Source organism: Mandrillus leucophaeus, unplaced genomic scaffold (assembly GCF_000951045.1).
Source record: "Mandrillus leucophaeus isolate KB7577 unplaced genomic scaffold, Mleu.le_1.0 Scaffold805, whole genome shotgun sequence".
Classification (NCBI taxonomy): Eukaryota; Metazoa; Chordata; class Mammalia; order Primates; family Cercopithecidae; genus Mandrillus; species Mandrillus leucophaeus.
The window spans coordinates 1,021,563-1,029,840 of record NW_012108753.1 but is presented as its reverse complement, the minus strand read 5'-3'; the positions used below and the strand labels follow the sequence as shown (position 1 = coordinate 1,029,840).

General features: G+C 38.4%; 1 protein-coding gene across 4 annotated transcripts in view; it reads left to right on the top strand.

The window, feature by feature from the left end:
- Positions 1-4,574: 4,574 nt before the first annotated feature.
- VIT (vitrin) overlaps positions 4,575-8,278 on the top strand; it is a 129,735-nt gene continuing 126,031 nt past the window's right edge. For all 4 annotated transcript variants that reach the window (XM_011967642.1, XM_011967641.1, XM_011967640.1 and 1 more), the window contains exon 1: positions 4,575-4,860. The gene's annotated coding sequence lies outside the window, so the exon portion shown is untranslated. The remainder of the gene's footprint in view (positions 4,861-8,278) is intronic.

Below are 8,278 nucleotides of genomic sequence, written 5' to 3'. Positions count from 1 at the left end.
ACAGGTTCATCATTTGCTCTTCTCAGAGCCTACCTTTTACCTAGTAATCAATGACTCCTATCTAATAATCATGTTTTTCTCCCTGACATATTCTTAAGAAACTCTTCACTCTAGTTTTGGTGGAGGCTTTTTTTACATTGCTCAGCAAAATCTCTTTTGATGGTGATAGTGTACATTTAACAAAAGCAAATTACATTGGCAAATTTCCCATTCACATTGAAACTACACAAAACATGTATACTTAGCAGTCATATTCAGCAGTGTCCAGGAAACAACTGATGGATGCTTGCAGTAAGCATCTACCAAAGTGCAGGGAGAAAACAGTCTCAAAACTGTTGTAGAAGAGTTCAAGGCAAATCACATTTCTATGAAATATTGAAGTAACATCAAAGATGATGTTGCCTTAGACATTTAAGGGAGCTTGTGTTATGAAAGGTGTAACTCTTGTGTTTTTTACCTGCACACAGTAAAAGTATCAGGAGTGTCTGAAAAGACTATCTCATTACTTAGACTCTTAAATTGCCACCCTGAATTTTTAAAAGTCACATAAAAGAATGGATTTGTGATATGAAGAATGCATTGATTTCTCCACATTCTGTCTCTGGAGTGAAGAAAAAAATGAGGCAGTATATTAAAGAGTCATCAAGTTCAATGTTTATGACAATAATAAAAACTTTTAATAGCGAATGTTCTAAAAGAGATTTGAGTTTTTGTACTGGATACAATACAAGACTGGGATACTAAGTTTATGTGGTGATAAACAGTTATTTAAGAAAGAAGTGATGCATTCAAGCAACCATAGGTGATTTATAAGTAAAACAGAATTTCAAGTAGTAATAGCAGGAAAAACTGAATATCACAATTCTTGTTCTCAACTTGAAATAATCTAGTTCAGTTTATGCCAAGTAGCAAGCTCAAGGCCACTCACCAGAAGTTGTGATCTTGTTTTACTTTAAAAAGATAAAAGATTTCCCCAAGGCCACCACCTTGATTGATTTTGTTGTAGGTGTTGTTGCTGCCAGACGTCTGGGTTGGAAGGTTGATTCCACTCCTGGCACCATCATTGGTGGTCCATGCGAGGCCCCAGGACTTTTGCCTTAATGTTTTTTATTCCATTTTATCCCAATTCTCCCTTCCCATCCTATTTTCCCATAGGCAACCATTCTAATGTATTTTCAATCATTTTTTAGTTAATACTTACTGTATCCCCTATTATGTGTTAGCTTCAAGGGCTAGGAATGCATCACTGATCAAAGCGGATAAAAACTCCTGCCTTCCTGGATCCTATTTTCTAAAGGGGGATGCTTGATTTAAAAATCAAGTAGTAGGGCCAGGCGCGGTGGCTCGCGCCTGTGATCCCAACACTTTGGGAGGCCGAGGCGGGTGGATCACGAGGTCAGGAGATGCAGACCATCCTGGCTAACACGGTGAAACCCCGTCTCTACTAAAAATATAAAAAAATAGCCGGGCGTGGTGGTGGATGCCTGTAGTCCCAGCTACTCGGGAGGCTGAGGCAGGAGAATGGCGGGAACCCGGGGGGCGGAGCTTGCAGTGAGCCGAGATCGCGCTGCTGCACTCCAGCCTGGGTGACAGAGCGAGACACCGCCTCAAAAATAAATAAATAAATAAATAAATAAATATCAAGTAGTAAATGTTATTAAAGGACAGTAAGTACTAGAGAGAAGAATAAAACAGGGAAGAGGAAAAGGAAAGGCTTGGGATGGAGGTGCCGTTTTAAAACAGGACAGCCAGGAAAGGGCTCACTCAAGAGGTAACATTTGAGCCTAGATTTTAAGAAAGTGAACACGGGAGCCATGCAGATATCCGAGAGAAGACGTCGGGGACAGCACGTACGAGGGCTCTAGGCCTTTGCTTTCAGCTTCCGCACAGTACTTCGTGGTGTGCTTCTCCCATACTTAACTCATGATTTATCTGGCAATGGACTTCTGGTGGCCCTGTGTGAGAAGCTCACTGACGAATATACCCCCAGAAAGAGGTGGATGGATCCTGGGGTACACAGGTAATTCAACCAAGTACTTCTGGATTTTTCTGTAGAATAGCTACATTTGTCATCACCAGTAGCAGCTCATCATGGCCATGACATGTCTGCCATGCTCTTTGTTCAGATTTCTAATTTTTGCCAAGATGACGAAAACAAAATATTTCATTGTTTTTTAAAAGAGAATGGCTCCTTTTTTACTGTTTTTAACTGTGGTAAAAAATGTAATAAAATTTGCCATTTTTTCCATTTTTAAGTACAATTCGGTAGCAGTAATCACATTCATAATATTGTGCAACCACCACTACTATTTCCAAAATCCTTCATTACTGCAAGTGAGCATCTCTTCATATGCTTTTCAATACATTTATATTTGATTTTGCCTTATTTATCATAAGCAAACAAATTAAACTATTATAGTAAAAGAAAAGAAGCTCTAAGTCATAATATAGCACCATTGCTTTGGAGTCAAGAAGCCTTGGATTTGAATCCCATATCTTGCCTTACTGGCTGCATGACCCTGGGAAAGTTGCTTAATCTCTTTGGGCCTCAGTTCTCTTATCTATTGAATGGAGATTATACTACTAATCCTTCTACATTCTTCTAAATGTTAAGTGTAATGATATATGTACAGGGTTGCTACCCTTAGTAAAAGTAAGTATTTGATAAACAGCAACTAGCATTATTACTATTATTATTTATTATTATTTTCTTTGAGATCAAGTCCTGCTCTGTCAACTAGGCTGGAGTGCAGTGGCGCGATCTCGGCTCACTGCAACCTCCACCTCCCAGGTTCAAGCGATTCTCCTGTCTCAGCCTCCCGAGTAGCTGGGATTACAGGCACCCACCATCACATGCCTGGCTAATTTTTGTATTTGTAGTAGAGACGGAGTTTCACTATGTTGGCCAGGCTGGTCTTGAACTCCCGACCTTAGGTGATCAGCCTGCCTCGGCCTCCCAAAGTGCTGGGATTACAAGCTTGAGCCACCGAGTCCGGCAGCATTATTATTAGTAGTATTAGTAATAATGTGATTATTAATTATGCTTAGGCTGCCATTTCATCTGAACCTGCCCTAATTCAAATGGTGGGACAGGGGGTCCTCAGTGTTACAGCATTATCATCCTTACCACCAAAAAACCTGGGCTCAGAATTTAGTGGAGGAATAAAGAGAATTGAGAAATAATTTCATTGCAGAACCAAAAGAAGTAAGGGTAAAAATGATTAAATAACATTCAAATCATTACCTTTTTTGTTTTAGTCTCCATGTTCCTTTACTGGAGCAAGATTCCTGATCAGTATACAGTGATGTATTTACTAAACAGAGACCTGTGCAGAAATTACATAGTATCCATCTAGATAGCTTGTTACACTTTGCCTATTGATGGAATCATTCCATTTATCAAGTTTTATACATCAAAAAGCTTTGAATTTCATCAGGCTCTTCATTAATTCACTTCTGAAAAAGTGGCATTTAATTTCAGCTACCATATTTTATAGCATTAAAAAGCTTATGCATTAGGGTGCATCTCTGCACAATGGCATTGAGCAGACGAATCCCACCCAGATTCACATAGTCACATTTGGGAGCTTTAGACCAGAGAGCTGGGCCAAAGTTACTCCTAATCAACACAGACTTCTTACTGTGAGAGCCTATCTTCTTGGCCACATTTTATATAGCCAGTGAAGACGTGCCAGCAACCAACCCATGTATAACTTGGCATTGGAGCGCAAGGTCTGTCAAACAATGATCTTAAAAAAGGAGCAGTTCCAGGGCCAACAGATGAGGACAGGAGGCTTCTCGAATGGGAGAAGGTTCTCCTCCCTAGCTGCGTGAGTGCACACTCCCCAGCAGGAGGAGGAATGGCTCTTTGCTACCTTCTCCCGTGCTTGAAAAAAGATGCTCTGCCACGCTGATGGACTTTGGAATCTCAAGATCTGCCAGATGTACTTTTTTTTGGTCTGATTTTTTTTTCATGCTGTGATACGTTAATACACATGTTGAATCTGAATCTCTTAGATTTCGCTGATGACACTAATATATAAATAACTAAAACTGACAGATTTCATGTGAGATTATTCATCAGTACTTTTTTGAAACATGAGTCAAGTTTTGCTTTCCACTATGATTATCTTGTGTCCTGTAACTACCGGCATATAATTGAGTCATTTCATAAAACTTGCCAAAACGCAGAAAGGACTGAAGGAGAAAACAAAACAAAAAAATAGCATTAATATGTAGGAAAAAGTAAGTATTTTCAGCTCAAAAGTGGGAGTCCAGTAGAATAAGTTTGGGAGTGTTTGCACGGTTTTCCTTCTTTGTGCAGTTCAGTTCAGCTGTTCACTAGCTTTTGAAAAAGAAAGAAAAAATTTAATTGCGCCTGCTGAAGTGATTTTTGAAACATATCTTTTACTTTCCATTTTTATCTAAGTGGTCCTCCTCTACTTTTTAGAATGTCAAATTGTAGAATTTGCTTACTGAAAATCTGTGCTTTGGGCTACAAAAGAATATTTAGAAATCCTTACCAAAAAAAAAAAAAAAGGCAGTGGGAGTGGAAATTTGAAAGAGGACCGCCTAATTCAGCACTAAAACCAGTGTGAGAAGCAGTATGTGTGAGCATGTGTGTGTGTGTATGTGTGTGTCGGGGGGGTGTGAAATGTGTTTTTCAAAGTACTGAGAGGTTGATGGGACTGTTTGATTAGCTCCTCTGAGAAGAAGAGAAAAGGTTTTTGGACCTCTCCCTGTTTCTTCCTTAGAATAATTTGGATGGGATTTGTGATGCAGAAAAGCCTAAGGGAAAAAGAATATTCATTCTGTGTGGTGAAAAATTTTTGAAAAAAAAAATTGCTTTCTTCAAACAAGGTATGTCTGATGAATTTCTAAGCTGTGTGTACAGTTACTTTCCATTCATTATTATTGAAATGTGTTTGTCTTTAAGAAACTACAATACAAACCTTGACCAAGTAAGCAGCCTGTACAAATTTCAGTTTCAAGAGAGCTGAGATGAGAGTGGGTGGTACTTGGCATCCTTGTAAACAACTAGTAATATACATATATATTTATCAATTCTAAATAAACTGCATTGATATTAACATTATAACAAGATTTTTACTGTTTCTTTAAACCAATTTAATTATGGTTACAAATAAGTTGAAAAGTATGACATTTGTGTATAATTTTAAAGTAATTTAAGTCTCTATTATCTTGCTTTTTTAAAAACTTTGCTTGGAATTTATGGAATGTAATAGCAATATAGCAAATTTCTTATAAAGATGTGTGAATAGCAGTATGAGAAATGGACACACTGGTGTTAACTTAAAAGAGAAACTATTTCGCGTGGATCTCTACTTCTCTCTATTCAGGCAGATTTCAGTGGAATGTAGCTAGATGTGCAATTCTGAGTCTTGTTTACACTTAAAGTGTTTTCTTAGGCTGAATGCTTCTGTTACTGATAAGCCCAAGAAGGGGCTGGCATTGTTAAGTCTGCCATTGTAGCTCAGCTTTTCACAGGAAGACAGGATATGAAATCTCTTTTAAGTATGATTTGTGTCCAACTAGTATAAACATGAAATAAACGCCTCAAGCACAGGTTAAAGAGAGAGGATAAGACTAAATAATCAGACATGATACTTTGCTCCGAACAACCCACAGCATCTTTGCCATTCCTAAATCAAGAGTGGAGTTAAAATTTTTCTTTGGACTTATTGTAAAAATAAAACCAAGCATTCTTGGCCATGGTGGTTGCTCAAAATTGCGCGTGCTAAGAAAATAGTATTTTGCCATTATGTTGTGCTGCAATAAATTTGGAAGTTTTGGTGGTAAAGTTCTGAGGTTGTTTTTCCCTTGGTCTCTTGAAAGATGAAAACACCCTGCAGCAAAGCAGGATCAAACACTGTTTGTTTGTGTATTTTCTTTCTGTGTGTGTTAGCTGAAGTGGTAGCTAGTGCTGGTAGGCAAGCTGGAAGTGCCATCTTTTATTTATTGAATTAAAATACCCTCTTTTGTACATAAAGCTCCAGATAAATAATTACAAGATTGCAAGGACTTGCATTTTTTATTGCAATATGCTGGTTTCCCAGACTAAGCTTCATTTAAATATATCTTATGGTTCACCACTAAAAAAAAAAAAAAAAAAAAAAAAATTCCTTAGGAAGATTGGAAATGCTTAATATCTGTCCTCAAAGTGTTTACTTCATGAATATTGTTAAGAAGATGTGTCTTTTCCACCAAGTTACTGATCACATGAAGAATAGTTTCTTTCAGAGAAAATACATGAGGTTTGAGAATGGTTTATGAATAGCATCATGAGAACAAAAATGCTTGTGCTGTTCTCAGCTGTGATTCCTATAAGACACATTGAAAACAGGAAAGCAGTATGGTTCAATGCACGCGCCAAGCGAGGAGTCCTAAATTATAGTAACAGCTCTGCCACTACCTAACTATTACCTTGGAAAAGGTATATAACAGTTCTTGAATTTTGTTTCCCTCTTTGAAAAACAGAAATAGCAATGCCTGTACACCCTCCCTCCCAGGGTGGCCACAAGGGTCAATAGTGATTCTCAGCTCCCAAGGAGTTTTGAAATGTCAAAACTTCTATAACAATGTAATCTTGGCCTGGCACAGTGGCTCACCCATGTAATTCCAGCACTTTGGAAGGCCGAAGTGGGTGGATCACCTGAGGTCAGGAGTTCGAGACCAGCCTGGCCAACATGGTGAAACCCCATCTCTACTAAAAATACAAAAATTAGCCAGGCGTGGTGGTGCATGCCTGTAATCCCAGCTACTCGGGAGGCTGAGGTGGGAGAATCACTTGAGCCCGGGAGGCGGAGGTTGCAGTGAGCCAAGATCATGCCACTACACCCCAGCCTAGGCAACAAAGTGAGACTCAGTTTAAGAAAGAAAGAAAGAGAGAGAGAGAGAGAAAGAAAATGTAATCTTTTATTCCTCACATATTAAAAAAAAAAAAAGATTACTTTAGAAAGCATTTATGTAATAAAAACTTCCTGGTCCCCAACATGTTCCCATGAAGCTGTGCCCACATGTGCAGCTTCCCCTCTCCTTGCTCACACTTGGAGGTATGAGCCAAGTGTCAGCAGCAGTAGGGACAAGACAGAACACATGGGTCTGTCTGTCAGTAGAAGGGCATTTAGCTGTGGTGCCTTGGAGAGCTTACTCAACGTCTCCATCTCTATTTCATCACATACGAAATGAAGAAGTTAGACAAGATAATCTCTAAGTTTCCCTCTCAATCCTATGGTTCTATGCAGTGGGACCTCTCCAATGTCAAAACGTGGCCAGGAAAATTTCATTGTTGAGACTCTGTGTACATTGCTAAATGAAGAAGTATCGAAACAGGGCTATGAAACTTATGGTATATTTTAAATATGCATGTTTACCTAACCAGAGACTTTCATGTATACAAAAATGAAATTTACCATAATTATATTCTTCACAAGACAATTAGAGATTATGTATATATACATACACATATACATATATATACCTATACAAGTCTCCATATTCTTCACAAGACAATTAGAGGAGATTATATATATGTGTATATATATGCACACACATATACATAGCGTACTGGAGACTGTGGGTCCAAGTTGTGTGAAAGACGTTTTTCCATTTTCTGCTGTATTTCTGGGACTGTCAGTATAACCCCATGTGGAAAGAATGTCAAATGCCTTAATTTAATGCCTTACATGTGAGGTCAAGGCAAAAATGGCCCTTCCTGTGCTATGGGTCCTGTGGGTGTTAGGCAGGAAGCTGTGCTACTTTTTAAATGTGTTAATGTTGGCAAGTTACTTAAAGTCTCTTGGCCTCAGTTTTCTCATCTATAAAAGGGGTCTATTATTACTGCGTACTCCGCAGAGCTATGGCAAAGAGGTTTGATCGGCGCCTGGCACCCTGTCAGCACCCAAATGTTAGTAAATTTTTTAAATTATATGTGACTATAATAAAGAAATCAGATCAGCTGTGAGACAAATCATTTGTAATAATCTTCAAAGTTTTACACATTAACTCATTGGATACGTTTAGCAAATAGATTCACGGAATTATGATATTAATATAATCATTAGAAACTAGTTGCCATCTCTTTATCCAGGGGATCTGAGCTAGTCAATCAATAAATAATAAATGAAAGAGGCAACTTCTGTGATGGTTGTAATCTGAGAAATCTCAAAAGGTTTCCCTCTCACTGTCTTAAAATGTATCTCCCTGTGGTTTGCAGAAGACAGTGAAATTCCTGGCCCTCAAACACACATAGCATTTT